The 21341-nt window shown below is 48.6% G+C and overlaps 1 protein-coding gene across 3 annotated transcripts in view; it reads left to right on the top strand.

Moving 5' to 3' along the window:
* Positions 1–6496: 6496 nt before the first annotated feature.
* The window catches only part of GRIK4 (glutamate ionotropic receptor kainate type subunit 4), a 208917-nt gene continuing 194072 nt past the window's right edge, over positions 6497–21341 (top strand). For all 3 annotated transcript variants that reach the window (XR_012651547.1, XM_075035022.1, XM_075035023.1), the window contains exon 1: positions 6497–6580. The gene's annotated coding sequence lies outside the window, so the exon portion shown is untranslated. The remainder of the gene's footprint in view (positions 6581–21341) is intronic.

The raw sequence follows: 21341 nt of genomic DNA, 5'->3' as shown, positions 1-21341 counted from the left end.
GTTTTTGTTATACTAGGATATTAATGAGCACATCTTCCTTCCTCTTCCCAGAAGCTTCAATTAATATCCCACTTCTGGTGCTAAAACAACATCTCCGTTCTGAATTAGCATGGAAAGGAGAAAGCTTTGTGTTCACCTCTTGTCAGCTCCAGTTTGGAAGAATGCTTTCTCTTTAGTTTTATAAAGATGTATCTAACTTCATCTGTTTCCCTTTGACCTTTGTGATGAGAAGGAGATTAAACCCTTCTCTGTGGGTCTTCATTGCATTTTTAAATCCTGCTGGAGGTTTCTGCTCCTTCTCCTTCAACCATCTCCTTTTAAAACTCTGAAGTCTAATTAGACAGTACTTAGCAGAAGAGATGCCCTCCCTTTTCTCCAGCGGTTCTGGTGTTTGTTGACTATTCAACACAAGAATTTGATTATAGAACTGCCTGTTCTATGTTCTGCTGTGCATGCCCTTTACCCAATATTTTGCCTCCAAACACTGAATTTTTTTTTAGCTTTTTTTTTTTGTAACTTTTGTCTTGGAAAAAACAGGTTCACAGTGTTTTGAAAGCCACTCTGACCCATTGATCATCATCATTTTAGTGGATGCATGCAGCAGAAGTCAAATAGCCTCAATTGTATCTTATATTGAACTCATCTTTTTTCCTCTGCAATTTCTTTATTCTGCTGTAATAAAACTACCCCTGTCACTGCTGAGCTATTGCTCATCTGTCTCTCTCTATAAAATGGGCTCTGCATCTGGTCCGGAGTTGGCAAAAAGAAAATGCTTATGTGAGGTCAAACAGTATCTGTCTACCTTAGAAACAAAAAAAACCAACCCCAAAAGTATTTCTTGCATGCTGCTAATGCTGTTGCAGGTGGCAGCTGCCTCCCACCTGGCATGGCAGTGACTGTGGATGTCCCCTGTCAGTCACCTACATAGAGGAGCTCATAGTAGCTTAGCCAGTATTAGCAAACGAGCAAGGAAAGACTCCAGTCTTGCCTTCTCTTTCTTCTCAGTAAACCCGATCCTCCAACGGCGCGTGTTGCTGTGCCAATGTCTGCATCAGAAGCGTGTGCTGGGGTGGCTGCCTTGCTTCAGCTGCTCCTCTGGGACTCTGCTCTCTACTTGGAATATGCTTAAGAGACTTGGGAGTTGGATTCTCAGCAGATCTATGTTTTTCTGTTCAGGTGACCGTGCTGATGCACACCGTCCTAGGCCTGAGCCTTGGTCTTCTCTGCTTTACTTTCTTAACTCTCCATAGAAGTGTTAGTGCTGGAAAATACTGTGCACTGTGCTGATGAGAAAAGTCAGAACAGGGTGCTCAGAGCTCACCTCAGAAGAGCATTTGCTAGCTCGAGACAGCTTGGTACATCGACTGGCCAACGCTGAGAGACAAGTGAGTCCAGGGCATCTACAGTTCCTTCAGAAACTGGAAAGAGAAAAGGTGGCTCTGCACCTCTGAGTGCTTTTTCTCTGAAGACTGGAGGCTTTATAAATTGGTGGAAATTTAAGGGCAGACTAATTTGCCTGAGAGTGACTCGCAGCCAGAGCAGAGACTCCGGGGCTGGAGCTCCCTGAACCCATTGCAAAGACGGGGAAGGTGCAAAAACTCCTCCCGGGTTCGGAGGGTGAGTCAGTCGATGTCAGAACACAGAGCAGCGAACCCGGCATCTCCTCCTCTCTGGGCTGTGTCCTTAGTCCTTGGGCCAACCTGCTGATGAGATCTCTGAAGTCAGGTTCATTCTTCATTACTCCCTTCTGTTAATTATTTCTCACCCAAAAGTCTCTTAATCTTTTGCTTTCACATTTCAAAGAGAGGTGGTTTTTGTGGGTTGGTTTTTTTGATTGGGGTTTTTTTTTTTTGCCTTGCTTTTTAAATGACTGCTTTTATTTTCTTTGGTGCGTGAATGGAATACATATAGGAGAAAACATCCTTTTATGGCAGTAATTACAAGGAAGAGAACACCAAAAAGCAAGGAAAACTAAGATGCAATTGAAGATAAACACTTTGCAAATAATCAGTCCAATATTTATTGTTGTCTGAAGGGGATAGATCTCCTTGTGAAAGCACAGGGCTGTGACCAAACGTGGTCTGGGCTTAGTTCTGAGATTTGCTATGCAAGCCTGTGTGACCTTACTGAAATCATGTCATTGCTCCAGCCCCATCTCTAAAATGGCAAAGTACTGCACATGCTTTTTTTTGAACCTTATTTAAATGCTCTGATCTTCCAGGATTGTCTCACTGTGAGTACAGCACCTGAGTGAGTACGCAATCAATCTCTTTTGGAAGTGTTAGGCACTAACTACATATATATACATATATATATGTATACATTTGTGAGATTAAATGGTAGTTAAAGGAATGGGTTGCTTTCAAAATTGGGAATAAACAGAAGTGTAAGGATGGAGGCTGTTAATAGGTAAGATATGGCCAAGAGAGAACATGAGACTGAATGCCCAGCTGTTGGTTGGTAACGGTGCTAGCCCGGAATTTCTGTGAATGGGGGCTTATCACTGTATTTCAAGCAAAAACGATCACTATGATTGTGGCAGTAGCTGTTTAAAGCTTAGTAATGCCAGTGCGGTAGCAGGGCTCCCACATCTCTGGGAAACAGGCCTGTAAGGCAAGTCATCTCTCACCCAGAGTGCCTGGGAAATCTGCGTTCCTGGCTGCAGAACAATAACCAACAAAATGCCAGTGGTGGCCTCCACAGTGCTTATACTTTATATAGCCTAGATCCTGCAACCACATATGCACCTGCTGCATTTTAGTGCCGTGAGTGATCTGGCAGGGGCATGTCCTCACCCAGGGAAAAGCTTTGGGACTTCATGGGCATGGGGCAGGGGGTGGGGTGGAGGGAGTTATACAACGTAGTGTGTGAAGCAGCCTCATCAAATGGGATTACTAGTTATCCCCCCCCAAATTTTGCATCAGGATCGCAGATGCCATTTCTGACTTTAGCTCTTTTAAATTCACACACATTTTCTTTTGCATAAAAAAGAAAGCAAACAAACTGTTCCACAAAATGTTCCTTATTTATCTAACTCATCCTACTAACTTCTTTGAGCATCTAAATATATATATATAATTAGATGGGCTTTTTTATGTAACTACCACAAGATACTTACTCCGCTAACCGGTTCCTTCAAAGCTGTTCTTATCTATAAAATTATCTAATTTGGACATGTTCTATTACCAACAGAAAGTTGTTATGAACCTCGGAAGAAAAAAATCTGGCACATATATATTAGATTTATTTTTTGTATTTCAATCAAATGAGAAATCTTGCCTTTTGGAATGTCTGTTATCCCCAGAAATCTCTCAGTACTTCATGCATTTGACTGACTCTTTTTTACAGTGGTACTGTTATTTACTCTTCTGCTGAAATATAGCCACCTATGAAGATAAATGTAGCAGTTGTTTAAATGATTCACGACTCAACTTCACGTCAATTTGAGATCAGAGCCCCTCTTAGTGCAACTGAGAGGGAAAAGATAATTTAATTGCTTAGATATATAATATGCCATGAGGTAAGCAGTGTGATTACTGATGGTGGCTATTTCCCCTAGATGTTTGGATCTGTAGACGTTAGATTATTCCATGGAACAAACAGCCTGTTGTTTGTGAAAATAGGGACAGACTGATCCATATGCATCACTGCAGGCTTTCTTACACCCTGCATGGGCACAGCTAGTAAAGCTACTGCTGGGGAAAGCATGTTTTGGTCTAGATTGAGCTGGACCTGCAATAGTATGATTATTGTTTTGAGCTCCTGTTTTGGACGATTAACTCGTTTTCTAAGACCATCTGATTTCCCCTCTGTGCCTTTTTGATGTTAGGAAGCATCTCAGCAGTGAATCCCAGAGAGGGAGCCTTCAGGGCTGTCCGGTGCAGCGGGGACCAGTGCTCTGTCCTGAACACCCTGGAGGGTCCTTTGTGTCTGAGCCCCTGGGACAGACGCTGCCTCTCTGGCTTTCTGAAGTACCAGCGTCTCTCCACTGTCTTTCTGCGCCCCTGAGTGTAAGTGGGATCCCAAACCCTCTGTAATCTTTGGATTTATAGTCTCACAACAACAATAGTTCCTTCCACAAACAGGATTTTCTAGGTCATCAAACTCCCTTGCTTTTGCAGGCAACTGTGTCAGATAACCTCATTCATAAAATGACCAAACTCTATTTTAAAACTAGTCGGATGGCTTCCCTCCCCCTCCTCTCCCCACGTAACACTTTGTATCAGAAGGCAGTTTCAAAACCTCTCTCTCGTGGTTAGAATCCTTTTTATTTCCAAACCAAACCAGATTTATTTGCAGACAGTCTCTACCCCATTTGTTCCCTTGCTGAATTATCTCAAGCACAAAGATCCCAAAAGGTTTTAAATAAAACACAACCGTCTCAGAAACTGGAGAGAGGAAATGAAGCTGGAAATAATTGGAATGCAGCGATCTTTGCTCAAACTTAGTGGTGAGACTTGCAGCAGGAGAACCCGAGCTTTTCCAGAGCAGGGGAGGAGGGAGGGGGGCAGCAGGACTGAGCTCAGCCATGCTGTCCTTCACTCTGTCTTGCAAGACTCGTAGGACAGGACGGGTCCTGATGATGCGGTGAGGGAGGGTGTGCAGCCATGCGTGCTGCTCCCCCACCTTCTGTTGGGCTGGAGGTTTGTCCCTCAAGGTGAGGCGGAACGAAGGCTTTCCACTGCCCGCCTGGACAGCAGGGCCGGGCAGCATATCTGCCTTCTGCTTTCCAGGTCCCTGGGGACCACAGACAACTCTCTGGATAGCCATCTCTTCTGGTTTGCTTTCTTTGAGTTAGTTCTCACCTGCTGTTGGCTGACAAGGGTGCCCTAACTTTTGTGATTCTGCACCGATTGATACTGTGCCAGAGGATGGCTCGCAGAGCTTTTGAGGTGAAGGCCTTGTGTTAGCTTTCCACGTCTTAAGTTACCTTCTAAGAGTACAACAGCAAGGCTGCGGCTCCAATACTTGCATGGAGGACTAAGGGCCATGCAGAGATGATGAACTACGCAAAAAACGTCTAAAAGAAAGCAGCGTGGTTGCACAAGCGAACGCCTCCAACGGCAGGAGATGGCAGGAGCCATGAGGAGGATGCAGCATCTGGTGGGATCATGCCTGCGAGGGACACACGGAGGAAGCCCTGCCTGGCTTGGATGTGGTCAGCGCCGAGGTAAGAGGTGGGCTCCGTCTGTTTCCCACTTCTGGAGTTTGCGCAGAGGCTGCTCTCCGCCTGGAAGCAATGCCAGCTCCGTCAGCCAAACCTGCGTGTTCCTGTCCCCCAGCCCCCCGCTGCCACCTGCTCTGCCCATACTCGGACGTGAGCAGAACGCGCTGCTCCATGCAGTACTGAGCTACGGCCCAGACAGTTGTGAATCTGGACCTTGAGGGCCACAATCATAAATTAAAAGCAAATGCAGCCCAGACATAGGGAAACGCTCTTTTATTCTGAGAATAATAAATGCTTGGAATGGCCTGTTGGGCAGGGTCACTGGTGCAAAGGCACAGGGACCATTCACAAAGCAATTGACTTGTAGCTGTTGTCCTAAGGGAAATGATGTGTAAAAGGGATGAGCTCAAAGCACCCTGTGCTTGTTACCTATGTATCTTATGAGTAATTCGTCTCTGAAGCAGAGGCGGGTTTTTTTTTTCTCCTCCTGTGAAGCTGATTCTTTTCCTCCAGCTTATTTCTTCTCAGCAGGAGGGGAAGATGAATTTCTGTCAAATAATAGTTCATTGCTTCTAATGCAAGAGTCCAATTAATTGATGGTTTAAAAGCTTTGCTTTTCTCGTTATTAAAACCAACCAAACAGGAAAACAAACTGCAGTGTAGCAGAGGAGGCTGGAGCGTTACAGTCTACAGGGACGCAGCTTAGAAAACTGACCGTCTGGTGCTGCATTTCTCAGCCTTGCACTGTAGGACAGGTCCTGTTTGTCCCGCTCCTGCCAGTTTCCCAGTGCTAGATGATGTCTCTTGCCCAGCATGCATCACTGGTCAGGGCACAAGGAGGAGATTAACATTTAATATGAGGATTTTTAGGAGCTGTGGGCAGAAGCATCTCACCCTGCGTCCTTCTCGGGCAGCGGAGGAGAGGACACATGGGGAGAGTCAGGGTCCCGGCTAATCGCAGGGGGTCCCACAGCAGTTAAGGTTGCGGGACGCGTGGGGAGAAGGCACAGCCTTTCCAAAAATCACATGTCACTCCCAGGAGCGCTCAGCCTAGGCTTAGGAACACCGGTCACTTTTGGAAGTGCCGGCTCCCTGACCTCCCCCCCCCCCACTTCCTTCCTGCATCCCAGCTCCCTGCCCTCCCTCTCCATCCTTCCCTCTGCCCTCCCTCCATCCTTACACCCCCCCCCCCCCCCGCGCCTGCCCTCCCTTCCTCCCCGCCCGCCCGCGGGGGGGCCCCCGCAGCCGGCAGCCCCTTTCCCGCGGCGCCGTGCCCCGGCAGCCGCCCCCCGCCCCTGCAGTTCCCCCGCTCGCCGCCGGGGACCCGCCGTTGTCGCCGTTGTTGCCGGAGCCGGGGCCGGAGCAGCCGCGGGCAGAGCCGAGCCGAGCCTGAGCCTGAGCCGCCCAGCCCAGGTAGGAGCCGCCCGGGGGGGGAAGGGGGTCGGGCGCCCCCGCGTCCTGCCGGGGGGAGGGAGGGAGGATCGGAGGATCGGCCGGGGCCCCCGCCGCTCGCAGGCAGCGTCCCCTCGTGTCGTGGCACCGCTCCCCGGGGGCTGGAGCGCCGGGCCGGGCTCTGTCCGTCGTCCCCCCCCCCCCCCGCGGGATGCCGGCTGCGACCCCCGGGGAGAGCCGCTGGCCCGCCCGGCGCTGCGGAGCCGCGGGGCCGGGAGGCGTTGGGAGCCCCCAGCGCCCGGCAGCGAGGTGCGAACCCGAGCCGAGCCCCGCCAGGCTCTCCGCGGTTGCCGGCGGCGGTAATCCCCGGCCGGCCGCCCGCTCTCGGGGCGGCACTTGCCAAAGGACTTTCCTACCAGGGCTGGGGGGGGGGCGGCTCGGCCGCTGGCGGCCGCAGTGTTTTTAGGGTAGCGAGAGTTGCGAAATGTCACGCTCCGGCTTCCAGGAGAGCTGAAGTTCAAAGAGCGCGGGGCGACGGCTCTGTAGGGCTACAACTCCTATGGATAACCTGGGAACAATTCCCGGGATGTCTCTGGCGTGGGGAAGCGTGTGGGAGGCAGCTGTACGGGAGAGCAGGAGCGGGGCTGCCTGGGATGGATGCTCCCCGCGTATTTGTGTGTTGCTGTGTTCGCAGCCTGCGTGCTACGGTCATAAGCAGGGAGGAAAATGCTGTTTAACAGGTATTTTTCTCAGCCTTTGGATTGGGAAGAAAGGGCTCATTGTTCTGGAACGCGTCTTTCTTAGCGGAGTTGTGCTTGTGAATAATTTCTCTTAGAATACATGAGGTACTCGTCGTATGCACCGGCGTGCAGGTTTGATGCCGACACGGATTCTCCTTTAACGAGCAAGCAGTGCTGATTCTGGGCAGTGGGGGAAAACTCCATGCAGAAACCTCTCCCTAGGCCCAACTTTATTCTGTGTTATTTATGCATAAACTCTGGCGTAGCCTGCAGCTCTGACTGGGCGCTCTGCATAAGTGAGAGCTGCTGCCAGCGCTCTTCAGCTCTCGTCCCCTGTCGGGTTTCTTTCTTTCCCAGCCTGGTAGGTTTGAAACCTCGAGGCTGCAACCCTCGGGAAAGTTGACATCCATGAGGTTTGTTTCGTCTCCCACGCGTGCCTCCTTTGCGGTGAGATGCTGCTTGCTGGAGGATCCGGAGCTGCGCCCTGCCTCCCTGGGGGCCTTCCGCTAGCGGGAGATGCCGAGGGCCGGCTCGTTCTGCCACCGCATCCTGGGCAGCGTTCCTGCCGGAGCACCGCCGGGCACCGGCTACCCCACGCCGCGGGAGATTCCCCTCCTCGGCCCCAGCAGGAACCGGTCCTTTTGTCTCTCTGAGGCGAGACGGCCTTTTCTGCGAGAAGAGGTTCAGCGACCGCATCCCAGCTGGATGTGACCGCTGCAGTTAGCCGAGAGCAGAGCCTTCCCTGCTTCCCTGGACGGGGAGCCGAGGGTCTCCAGCAACAGCGAGCGAGCGAGCGTCCCCATGGAGTCGCTGGCGCTCCTGTAGAGCTGTCGCCAGCAGCCGGCGGCTGCTCCTGCGACCAGTTCCTGGGCGTTAGGACGTGTGTGCTCGCAGGTAGGAGGTGGATGTTAACCGTCCTCGGTGCTTTTCTGCCACGGCTTGCTTTAGCCTTCGTTTCGCAGAGGGGTAGCAGCGTGCTCTCTGAAAACGATCTGCAGTGAGGCTCCTGCCGTGCCAAGGCGTTTTCAAAGTGTCTCGGTGCGAGGCTGCTTTAGTATTTATGCATGTTAGGCTGTGTGTTTGAAGGGAACCATCTGGGTAGAGAAATAGACGGTAAGCGGCTGAACCTTTCCCCGTTGGTTTCCATTTCGGGGTTGGGCCTGATTAGCAAAGCCAGAAGTTGGGAAAGTTGCTGTGTGGCTTTTTCTGGTTTGCAGGGGCTTCTTTCCCTGTGTCTGGCATGAATTAACGGCCTGAGACGAGAGACCTGTACCTGGGCTGTGGGGAAAAGGGAGCCCGTGCTGAGCAGAAGGAGGGCTTTACGGCGTGAGCACAGCAAACCAGAATGCTCTTTTTCTCTTTAAATGGCCATTTCTCTTAACCCTTTGCGGGCTGCCTCCTGCGGGGACGGTGCCTCTGCTCTTGGTGGTGGCAACGGGGTGCTTGAGGAGGGTGAACCCTGAAATGAAGGGCCGTGGGTGGGGGCAGGCCAGTGTGTCTCCAGAGTCCTGCCTGGGGGAGCGGGAAGGGGAGAGAGCAAGGCTGATAAAGGCATCAACATCTCCCTGAGAAGAGTCTCCTGGGAAAGGTTGGCTCTAAATGGGGGGTTTAGAGGAGCTGCCTGCAGCTCTGAGAGAGACACAGAGACAGTGCTGCTGCTGCCTGCAAGTTATCTTGCTGGAGATTTCTTCTGCAAGCTGTGCAAGGAAAATAAGCCAAGGAGTCATGTGGGCTGGCAAAGGCCTAAGTATCCAGATGCCAAAGAGCATGCAGCAATCTGTGGGTGAATGGCAAACGATTCGAGGGAGCTGGTCTTCAGATAGCTCATCAAAGGAACAGCAAGGCAGGTATGTGCAGCGCTGCTTCCAAACGATCTATTCTGAAAGCTAAAGCGCGTCAGGAAATCCCATCTCTACTGCGTGTGTGCGCTTACGCTGATTTCTTTGCTTGATGGAAAAGCAGCGAGTGAACTTAAAACTCACCCAGGACTTGGGGAAGATCCTCAGCTAGATGCTGGCTGATTGCACGAGTTCTGGTGGCAAAGCACCAGACTGCAATGTAGGATCTCCGCTTTCTGCCACAACAGCTGCTTTGACCATGTTGGTTTAGATTCCTCTTCTTCTGGGAGAAGCAGCTGGTTTGGCGTGTGCCATAGGGCCAGAGGAGACCTAGGAAAGGCCTTGGGCCCCTTTGGCTGGAAGAGAAGCTGTGTGTTTTTACTGGGTGTGCATGCAGAACGGGCGATGCTTAAGCCTGCATGGGGAGCGAGTGCCTGCGTGGGCAGGTGGAAGGACGGGCTTTTGTGTCAGTGGAGAAAGAGGAAGGAGGTAAAAGCAGGGGAGAGGAGGAGCGCGAGGTGACGCAAGTGATGAAGGACCAGGAAGGAGCAGGTGCATGCTTAGAATCAGACATAGCTGGGCCATACAGACAAAGGAGAACTCCCTCGTCCAAGAAACTCTGTTTTCTTTAAGATGGTTTAAGCTTTATTCTGTATTCAGTCGGGACTAAGCGTGTGCAGGTGGTCAGTGTCTTGCCCTTTTTAAAGGCTTGCTGATGTGCTGGGTTGTGAATATTGATTCATGCTGACTTTGGGTGGAGATCCTCCTGTGCAGTACTTGTTAGGGTCAGATTTTATTTAGTTTTCATGCTTCTAGGCAGCCAGGCAGAAGGCGAGACAGAAGTTTTGCAAGTTGTCTCAGAAATGTTTTCTGCTCTGGGCAAGAGGCTTCCAAGGCAGCATATACAAAGCTGAGGTATCTGTTAATACAAGGAACCTCTTGCTGTGCGTGAATAGGAGGAACATGCTGAAATCGTGGTCTAACAAGATGAGAACAGCTTGAAGGGTGTCTCTTAGACTCGAGGGAATGATACGGAGAAATCAATGGGGTATTAGCGACTCCATGATGAAAGCTTTGAACAGGAATGGAAAACTTAGCTTTCAGCTTTGTACAGAAAACAGACTGTAGTACTACTGCAGGGTCGTGCCTGTGCACTGGAGACTACAAACTCCAGTTTGTCTGGCTGTACCCTCTTAGGGGAACTATTAACACTGTTGTGGGTTCTCTGACAAGAAAAATGGGGGGCTTGGAGAGATCAAAGAAGCTATAAAACTCATGAGGAAGTAACGGAGCCATTTTCAGGATCTCCATAATAACTTTTTATCTGATCCGTGGGACATGGCTTGGAAGGACAATTTGTGGCATTAATATAACACTGCTTTTCGTGTTGTTTGTTCTGGTGCCTGTGGCAGTTACTTTTAATGAAGGTGGAGGAAAATGTGGCGAGGACCAGCCTGAACGGGGTCATTTCTACATTGGTCAACAGCGAGCGGCTGATGGGTAGAACGGAGCTGGCAAGCTTCAAGCAGTTCAAAAGCTATCAAGGCAGTAAACCCAGAAATGTTTCCTGTACCTTAAAACGCTCAACTAGTGTCAATAGAAGCTAATGTAAATAAAGAAGTGAGCATGGGACTCCTTGGGTGCTTTTCAGCCGTGTGTCTGCAGGTGCCTTACCCGAGAGATGAGAAAGGAGGCGTAGCTGCGTTTTACCCAGCTCTCTCCGCACGAGCTTCTCTCTGACTACGCCAAATGAGGTGAGCCGGACGTGGGACCTGTCAGCTGTAATGTTGTCCTCTGCTTTGCTTGCTCATTGCTCTGCCTCTGTGGGAGACTTTACTGGGGCTGGGAAAAGTCTCCTTGTGTTCCCGGGTGCAGCGCGGCATAAGCAGCACTGCGTAGGTGGCATCCAACGTGGCTAAGCAACCGCAGGATGCCGAAATGCCTCCAAGGGCTGCAGTAGTGAACGGAGGCTCCCTGAGCCCCAGGAGGTATGAGGAGCTGTGGCAGAGAGAAAAGTTGGCTGGGGGAAAAGTGGAGTCGTTTCCTTGTACCAGGATGTTGAGGAAATCCCCATTTACAGTAAATTAGCAGCGATTGAATTGTTTACAGAGGAAGTAATGGACCAAAGGAAGAAACCTGGGTGTTGTAAATCAGTAGGACTGGGGATGGTTCATCCCAGGGCCCTGAAGTAAATAAAGTGTGAAAGACCAGCAGGTGTTAAAGTGAAAGAGAAGACTCTTCCTCCTCGCTGGGAAGTTACCAAGGCAGGAACCCAAGCAAAGGGAACTGCCAGATACAGCAGGAGTAGTTTTGCCACGCAATGCCGTGAAATCAAATCTGAGCAAGAGCTAGGATATCGGGCAGGTGTTCTGTGTCAGCTGGGAGGGTCTAATTATCACTCAAATATTTGGATGGATCTAACCTTGGGGGTCGAATCGCCATAGCTTGTATGAAGAGGATGGGTGTGCAGTAGGGAAGCCTACCTTCCTAATGCTGCTTGCCGTTTGGAAGGCTAATGAAATGGGAACTGAAAATGTACCAATGGACCTAATTTATTTGGATTTTTCGTTAGATCCACCCAAAAGAGACTATTTTAGGAAATAAATAGAAGAATGTGGGCAATAAATAGCTGTAGGGTAAGGGGCAGAGTTCGATGCTGGCTTTCCTAGTAAAGCTGTAGAAAATAGAAGTAGAACGGAGGAGTGCTGATCAGAGCATACATATATAGGTGATTATGTGAAGGTTCCGCATACAGAGGCTAGACTATTTATTATCTTTAATGATTTGGAGGTGGAAATGGATCAGAGCTGAGTTAGAGCGAGCGTGCCAACAGAAAGGGTTTGCTTTTGCGGCTGAACATTTGGAAGAATTAAGAGACAAGGCTGCTGGATTTGAGCGTGCCAGTGGTTCGGCTACTGTAGCAGCAGTCAGGGTGTATCTCAGATTCCACCAGGAGAACGTGCAGGGGCGTGAAGTGATACGAGTGGTTTGTGCGTGCAGCTGACAAGGCCCTGCTCTGGCAAACCATGCTCTCCGTCTTCGGCACGGTGTGGACCAGGGGCTGGGTGGAGAGCGGTGTCTGCAGTGACATAGCACTGACGGTCAGCCTTTCCCAAAGCCGCTCGTGTCAGGTCAGGGAGCTGGAGCGGGGGCTGCGGGCAGCCAGGCTGTGCCCGCGTCCAGCTGGACTGGCTGGCTTTAAAATGAATCGGGGGGAACTTTGCTGAGTCCCGGTGAGCTCTTCCTTGACCATCTGGTGGGACCTTCCCCTGGATTTTCCAAGGGGATAGAGACCGCGTTACCGATTTATCAGGAAGAAGGAGCCAAGATATAAGCTGTCCATCTCCATGGGTGATTTCCTACCCAGATCCGCAGTGCCTCTTACCCAGAGACCTGGGAAGCATTTACAGCGTTTGAAGGGGAGTGTTACCGTTAAGTGCCTGAAGTGCGGTTTTTGAAGAAGCTGTGGTCTCACAGTGGCGGGAGGGAGATTAGAGAGCCCAGAGGGTTCGTAATTCTGCTTGATTGCCAGTCCCTGAGCCAGGTCTCAGCCTAGGTGGCAGGGTAACAATACTTTGGCCATCCTTTGTATGGAAGCGGCTGCGTAACGCAATACCCAAGCGATGTCTCAACTTAGCACCTGGTGAGCCATCCAGCGCAAGGAGATTTTAATCTCTGCTGAGATCTCCTGGCTTCAAAGTCTGCAGAATTTATTTGCATCCTTCATGAGGGGAGAGAGAGCCAGGCATACTTTTTTTCCTTAGTCTCTCTGTTCCTCCCCCCGCCCCCTGCCACTCGTTTTTCAGTTTGTTTATTTGGTTAGCTCAGCATCAGCACAATGATGTGGAAATAAAGCAAAGGAGAGTCGTCTTGGCCTCATTGCATATGCATAAATGAGAGAAATAGATCATACTGGCAATCCCTAGCTAGGCTACAGTTAATGGAAATTCTTCTGTGACCTTATAAACCCTGCTTTGCAAGGGTTTATAATGAGTCTGCAAAAATTCATTCTGGGCACAAACAAGTCATCTGAGGTCTTAGACCCCGTGAGCACAAAGTAATAATAATACTAATTTCCCACCCACTCAGGCATGTGCTCAGCTCCTTAAAGATTTTGCTATTTTTAAAAAACAGGTTTTTCCTTTCTGGGACTGTCAGTGTGTGTGTGTGTCAGCAGGGGGGGAATGAGGATGACTGGTGGCAAACAGCTCATTCCATGCAGCGTAACGCCAGTTCCCCTGCATCTCCTCCCTTGGGAGAGTCACTGTGGGTCCTTCCCATGGCTCTAGCTGAAGTGGTTTACGTCATTAACATTGCAGACTGATGAACTGTGTGATCGCACCTCAGCTGTTTCAGCAGAAAATCAGCTCTTTCTACATGATCGTGGCTCTGCACCCTTCTCTCCCCTTCCTACACGGACATCTGAATCAGATATCAAAGATAGTCTGGGCCTCATCAGGAGGGGATGGATTGTTAAAAATCCGTGCAACATTTCGTGCACCCTTAACATTTTTTTTTAACTTTTTGCTGAAAATCAACAAGTTTTTGGTTCAATGACAGAAGTTGACATTTTTCTGGAGAAGGCGTTGCATTTTGATGCTAAGGGTTTTTTAAATGGCTCTCTGGCCCTGCTCGGAGACGGAGGGATTGCAAGGCTAGTTGTCACTGATGTTTGAGTCCACAGTGGGATTCATGTTGGGCAGCAGCCCTGTGCTTTCTCTTTACAGACTATGATGAAGAAGGAAATTGCTGTGTCTGATGGAGTTGCTCTTAATGTGGCTTGTCTCAGGTGAAGTGGCAAGGCTGGGGAGTAACCGAGCCATGGACAAAGCCTGGCTGCAAACACGCTGGTGCAGTATAGTACTGCTAGTACGCAGTACATTGAAACCAGTGCTGATCTGCAAACTGCTACATGTGCCAAATCTGCTTTTTTCACCCCCCGAAGTTTGATCAAAATATGTTTTACTCTACCCGCACTCATTGTTTGCTCTTGCTGTTTTCTTGTTTGATCTCTGCTTATTTTCCATTTTTGCTCCACCTTGAGTGTGGTCTGGTAACATCTGGTGTTAAAAGATTGTATGTGTGCATGGACAGCTTTGAAAGCGGGCTATCACATCTCTTTTTAGACTGAAAAATGTTTGGGGCAGAGACTGCGCTAATGTTCACAGAGCATCTGGTCCTCTCCAGGTCCAATTCATCACTGTCTTGCAGTTTGCATTATTGTTCACACCAAGGGAAAGTGGGTGTGAAACTGGAATAATAATGTTTCACACTTGCTTTGCATTGGTTTTGATATCCAACAGCATTTTAACCTGTCAGAAAAGGCATAAAGAAATGGAGTAGTTGGAAACTGAAAACACAGTGTACAAGTAACACGTTAATTACCCTTACTGAGAAAATGACCACTGTGCTCGGTCGGTCCTTTATCGATGGCAAATCTAAAATCAAGATGGGATTTTTAAGTTATAACTTAAGGGTTCAGATCATCACGCAGGAGTTAGTAGGTGAGAGCAGCAGCAGAGCTCATTGCAATGGTTCCCCCAACTTCAACCTTCTCATGCTGTACAGATCTTCTGAATGTAACTCCACCATGGCTGGGGAACAGGGATATTTTCCTGGGTCTGCAGAGAGCCCTGAACAATATCTCTGCAGCAAAATATGCCTCGCTCATTTAAAAAGGTGTTGGTGGGAATACTAGTTGTTAAATGTTGGATTTCAGCGTTGCAGTTTCTTTAATGAAACCTAACGGCATAAACATGGAAAGAATTTAATGCTCTGTGGTATATCTGAAGTTTTGTGTTTGGGAAACAGGTCCTTTTGGTATTATGGTAGCTGGACTTCCCAAGGGTCTTTAAGGAGACCTGTCTTTCAGTGATTTGGACTGACATGCCTTTTGTTCTGTTCCTGCTGAGTGTTAAATAAGATTTAAGTCTCCTCCGTCACTATTTAGTTATTGAAGAACATCCCAGCCGACAGAAATGCAAACAAAACTGTCTGGATGTTTGTTTATGCAACAGATCATTAGAAAGTCTGTAGGAAAAAAAAAAAAGTTCTGGTCTGTTAGATAATTAATCTGCATTTTAAGAATTGTCTAAAGACATATTTGCAAGCTAGTCCATTGAGCCGCTGCTCATCTAGTCAATAATCCCCATATTTAATAGTCCCTAAGAATGTATTTCCATAATGTGCTGTGAACAGTTGAGAAATCTGCATCTTTTTTGTCTTAAGATGTCAGTGCTTGCACATTTTCTGTGACAAATTTTTTTCTAACTGTTGGTGAAAAATCCAGACATATTAGCTTCCAACTGATAGGGCTGGGGATAGGGAGAGAGAAAGCTTCTTAAAGCAAATCCCTGGGTCCAGATCCCTTCAAACACTGGATGAGTTTGCAATTTCCATCTGGCATCGGATGCCAGTGCCGTGGCGCGAGTCTGCAATGTGCTGGCAGCGTTGCTCCGAACGCACCTCGTGGCTAGCGGGTGTGGGGAGAGGGGCTTTGCTGGCTCTCGGGGGCCCGGGCTCCTTGTCCCGTGGGTGTCGGAGAAGCAGGAGCATGTCTCTGGAAGGAGGATCTGAGGTATGTCTTGAGCTACCTCTGAACAAGCACTGTGCTGTAGGGGTAGCTCTGTTGCAAGGGGCGTGAAGTGCTGTAGTCCTTGCGTGGTAGATTTATTCTGGCAGGAGCCTGGAGCGCAGATATACTGGCATTGCTTGGGTTTGACTGATGGAGCTTGCTTGGCTCCTGGGAGCTGGCTTTGCTGCAGTAGCACAAAGCGCGGCTTGGGACCTGCAGCCGTGTCCGGGCAATGAATGCCCTGGTTCTGCCTGGGACCCTGACAGCAGGCACGGTCACTCATGGGTGGTGGACCAGGCTCTGGTTTTGGGATGTCTGCAGCATAACCAGCTACCTGTGTCATCTGAGGCAAGGTAACCCATGTTCCCGTACTGGGACAAATGTGAGGGTTTGAGAAAGGGTGTGAAGTTTAGTCAAGTTATCTTGCATTTATAGTGGAAAAAGGGGTAAATGTACAGACAGCTCTTGCAGCATGGCTGGCATGTGATAACTTACTAATCCGCGTTAACAAAAGCAGGGAGTAAAACCCACACTTCGAGACAGGAACCCCTGGGAGTCAAGGTGAGAAGCTGGAGCTTAATTTCATTATCTTATCAATAACTAGCTGGTCTTGGCTGTGTTGTGAATTCTCAGGAGTGTTAATGCTATCTTCGGCTGTCTAAGCAAAGAAATAATGAATACAAGTAGGAAGAGCGTTGTGTGCAGTCATGGTATCTATACCTTAAAAATGATGTTGGCAAACTGGTGAGAGATAAGAGAAGAGCTACGAGGATGATGTGAGGTCTGTAAAGCATGCTGAAGAGAAAGACCAAAGCTCAATCTGTTTCTTTTAACAAAGAGAAGGTTAAGGGGTGATTTGATTATTGTCTGTAAGTACTTAACCAGGGGAAGAGACTTCTGCTAGCCAAAGGTACGAAGGCAGGACGTAGTTCTGTGGCTGGATGCTCAAGCTACATAAATTCAGATGAGACAAAGGTATGTTTTATTTTTATATAGCTTTATATTTAAGCACAGGAGCAAATTACCCAGGGCTTGGTACATTTGCTGTTTTTAAAGTGAAGTGATACATCTTGCGGAGTTCTTTCAGGTCAACTGCGGGCTGTGGAGGCTTGGTGTGGGAAAACTCAGCATCAGTCAATAACTAGTAAAACCAGATTTTCAAGATGGTCATTACTGTCCTTCAAATCTTTCAGTTATGTCATGATTTTTTTTTTTTTTTTTTTTTTTTTTTTTTTGAGGCAGGGGCATGCAAAATCCAGCAGGGCGTTGGGCTGTAGTTTAGGAGGGATTGGGGTGGTGTCAGCTGAGCCCATTTCTAGGTCTTGGCCAGAAGCTCAGGCCATAATGGCACGGTGCTGTATGTGCTAAATTGTCACCCTTGCTGAGTTTTTGCTTGTCAGGATGAGTCCTTTGTTCGAACAATTAAAGAATCCCCTCTTCCCTCTGCTGTTAGGAGAGGAGCAGGCAGCATAAGCTTTGTCCAAAAACTGACCTACTTCTAGCATGACTTTACAGCTGGGACGTGAAATGTCTCGGCCAGAATTGCTCCCTATGGAGGGCAGAAGGTGGCTACAAATCTGCAGTTACCACTGTAGGGCGCTCGGGGTGAATGGAGTCATGTGTTGACTGTATGAGGTGGGGAAGTTCTGTTCCTTCGGCCGGTGATGTAGAGCAGAGTCCCAGAGTTCCCTATGCACTAAATTTCAATACAGTTCTTTCACCCCTGCGTTGCCTGTCTTCCTTCCCTGCCTGACTTCTCCAGCAAGCTTCCTCCCTCTTCCCCTGCCCTTCCGTGGTGTTCTTCCTACTGAGAAAGCTGGTGTTTGGACATGCTCAGGGTGGCTGAAGATGTTCAGCTTTCATCAGACCCACTTTCCTCTTACTCCTCCATGAGACACGCCACTCTGCAAAGCCTCCAGCATGTGCCTGCACAGAAACAGAGGACGCTGCAACCACAGATCCCTTATGCCACCACCTGAGCCATGTTCAGCAAACTGGGGGAGAGAGATTAGGAGGCATCATTACCATTCAGTCGGTAGCTGGTGTGTTAATTAGGGCACGTGGTATGCTCAGGAAGGTTACTTTCACCTAATACCTAGCTCCTCGCCAGCCTTAAAGCTGCAAAGCAAGGGAGAAGTGGAAAAGGAGTAATGGCAAGAAAATGCAGTGACACACTGCACCTTGAAACAAAGTGCCTTTCACAAGTGATTGGGGCAGGGGGGTGGCCGAGCCTGTACCTCCAGGCTGTTGGGCCAGTGTCCTCTTGTAGGACTGTGCTGCCTCCCCCTTCTAGATGGAAGGTGTTCCCAGGTGGTCATCCTGCAGCCTTGTGTTGTCTCCTTCCACCCCTTTGACTTGGCTCTTTGCAGAATCGAAGGGGCGTCTGAATTTTTTTCTCTCAATGTTTGATGTTGGTGCATTAGAGAAAATTAAATTAGGGTTGCATCAGTACGAGGGAGAGATTATCATTTGCAAAACCACATTTTGCTTAAGTTAGTAGTATTGTAACTGTTAATTGAGTGTTCATTGATTGTCTGTCACTACCTTGATGTAATCTGTTATTCTCCTTTCAGGCGGATGGCCTACCACTGATTAAATAGTATAGCTGCTCTTGCACCATTTAACTGTCTTGACTGTTTGTTTTTTCTCCCCCAGTGCTTCCATTTTACCAGTGGTATAATTAGTATCATCTTCTCCTCTTTGGAGTGATCTCAGCCTGCATGCCGTCCTTGTTCTCTCCCAAGTACCTTTAATGCACCTAATACTTCAGGGTTTTAAAGTGGTCTGAGACAAGAATTTAAGCAGGGGATGCATTTGAACTCGGTCCAAGAGCTGTTGTCTGCGTGGATTTAGGGTCCAAGTTTCCCCAGAAATTGCTTCATTTGTTAGAGGTTCTTTGTTGCTGAAGGTTCAGTTGTGGAAGTGAGTAGTGTTTTACAGGAAGGGGTGGGAAAAGCAAACCCAAACCCTAGCTCTCTTATGGTGTCTTTCACGTAAATGGCTCCGTAGTCAGATAATCATGGACAAGTCATTTGTGTAACTGGTACATAGCAACGAGACTATCTGTGTGCTCATGATGCTTTTCACCGAGAGACTTGTCGAAGCCTTTTCCAGCACTTCAGTGAAGCTCTTCAGGCTCCCTGGGGAGGCTGTAAGTGTACAGGTGTGGAAAGACACTTATGTGGGATACACACGCTGGTGAGCAAAGGCGAGGGCTGCTGCAGGAGCTTGGCTGAGCTGTTGCGCAGCGCGTCAGCAGCAGGGCCAGGCAGACGCAGCAGGCAGGAGAGCGGGAGGGTTTGACGTAGCACCCGGATCCACAAGTCCTTGAGTCCTCCAAGTACTTCTGTACCACGAGATGAGGAGCTGGCAGCACATTCCAGTAATCCCCTGCACTAAACAATCCTCCTCTTCTGTATCTGCTGTATGATCCAACGTGTCCAAAGTAATTGCGTTTTTTTCCTCAAAGAATGAGACTCATGGCATAACATGGTGCAGTTTTGCATATTCAATTATTTCTTCTCTGCCAGATTTTGCAGAAAATCTTTAAGATTTGTAGTGGGCTTTCCTGAAGCCATGGGCTGGTCTTTAAGATCTTTCTGCTGTGTGTTTGGTGGACTTGAGCACTTTTGAAAGATTAATTAACCCTAGGTGAGAGACTATGATTTAACATTTCTGTAGGGGGCGAGGGAAATTAATATTCTTTCTGCCATGCTGAGTATGTTTAAACTTCTGCTTTCAGCTTGTCTGACTTGGAATGTCTTCTAACTAGTACAAATGATAGAACAATTTATTTTAGATGATGATTTATGAGAATATTGCTCATATACCCAGAACATGACATTTTCAATCACATCTTCATTGCATTGGTAAGAAAAAAATGATTTTTGTATCCTGACATGTTTATCCTTTGGAGACTGAGTCAATTATCATATTGTATAAGAATTCACTCTATAGCTCTTAGGTCTCTGGGAGTATCATCATGTCAAGAGGAAAATCCTGCAGGGTTTATTCCAGCCGTTACAAAGTTGAGAGGATAGCACGAGTTAAGTGTTATCTACAAGTGGCATTCAGTAACAGGAAAATGACTTAATAAAGGTGTGGTGTTAAATATGCAAGTTAGAGCCCATTAAGTTCTATGGAAAAGCTGTCATGGGGAAGCAAATTTGTCCTCAAATACTTTTTCTGGTTTAGTCTGTTTTAATTTCATGAGTATAGTCATGCAGACAAAATCTTAGAAAGACTGGGGATTAACTGGTCAGCCTCTCTGCTGATTTATTATTGCACTATTAATGTCAGCCCCCTGATAGCAGTGATGGCTCTGGCCATCCCGGGCTGCTGGGGACTTTGTCATAGGCTCTGAGCAAAGGATGGTTTGCTGCTAAGTGGTCCTGAGAGTCCCTGCATCCTCCCTGATTGCTCTCCCTCCCTCTCCGGGTCCAAAGTTGGGGTGCAGGTGACTTTTGCCCCTGCAGTGTGTCAGGGCTTGCAGAGCTTTGCCAGCATGGCCCAGAGTGGTGCTACGGAGTGGCTCTGCGCATCCTGCTGACGTCTTCTCTCAACCATTCTGCAGACACAAGCAAGGAAAGGAGACTTCTTACAGGACCGTAGGCTCCTAAATCTCTCATCACAGCTGTTTCTTCAGCTTCTCTTTCCATTGCGCTGAACTTTCGGCTCCCTCTTTGCGGTCTTCCTCCAGAGGCTGCAGGGCAGGGAGAGGTGCTGGAAAATGATGCAAAGTGACTGTTCAGGTGGGGCATTCACATCACTGTCTTTCAGTGTTGCATAATGATGAGCTTGGTCAGCCCAAATATCGATTGGTGTCCTCTGAGAACGACTCCTTGTATGAGATTACCCAGACTGCAGAATGTGAGTGCTGCTGCTTCCCAAAAAGGCCCTGAAAAAGCAAATCCGCTGAGAAACAAGCAAATGAATTCGGCCCCGTTTATCTTTCATGCCCAGGATGTATTCTGGTGCCTATCTCCTCCCCACTCCGCGGTTATGTCCTGACGCCAGCCTCATTTTGGCAAGTGCCGTGGCAGCAGGGTGTGAGAGGACAGGCTGTGCCAGGGCCCTGCCTGCCCTGGGCACCGGTGGACTGAGTTGGCCGTCGCGTGGGGAAGGCAGATATGGCAGTGTGTGTGCGTGGGGAGCTTGGCAAGACTGGGGGGAAACCTGTGGCAGGGAGGTTAAAGCTTCAAAGAGAAAACAGTGCCATCTTTTTTTATTATTTTATTTTTATTATTCGTTTTGCCTATTCAGTTTTTCAGTGGTGTGCGGCTTTAAACTTTTCTTCAGGGCCACAAGAACCAGAAACTTGCTTTCCATCAGCCTGTTAAAATGAAGGTGGAGATTCTCTTGCAAACTCCTGAGCTGGTGATGCAGGGCTTTTAGCAATATATCAGAGATCATGAGTTGAATGATCAAATCAGCTTTGGCTTAAAGCTCTTTATAGCCCTTAGCTGAGGTAATTGATGGAATTTGTGCATTGCTAGCAGTGGTCTGCAGGGTTCATGCTGCTGCCAGTTACAGCAGCTGGAGTTGTTCTCCTCTCTGTGCTGGTAGACTTGCTGGTTGGTTGGTGGGGGCCACCGTACTGGAAAGCCTCTCCTCACTTCTTTCTGCATGCA

This window comes from Buteo buteo, chromosome 9, assembly GCF_964188355.1.
Source record: "Buteo buteo chromosome 9, bButBut1.hap1.1, whole genome shotgun sequence".
Classification (NCBI taxonomy): Eukaryota; Metazoa; Chordata; class Aves; order Accipitriformes; family Accipitridae; genus Buteo; species Buteo buteo.
Note: the sequence above shows the minus strand (reverse complement) of the source record. Positions and strands in the feature narration are given on the sequence as shown.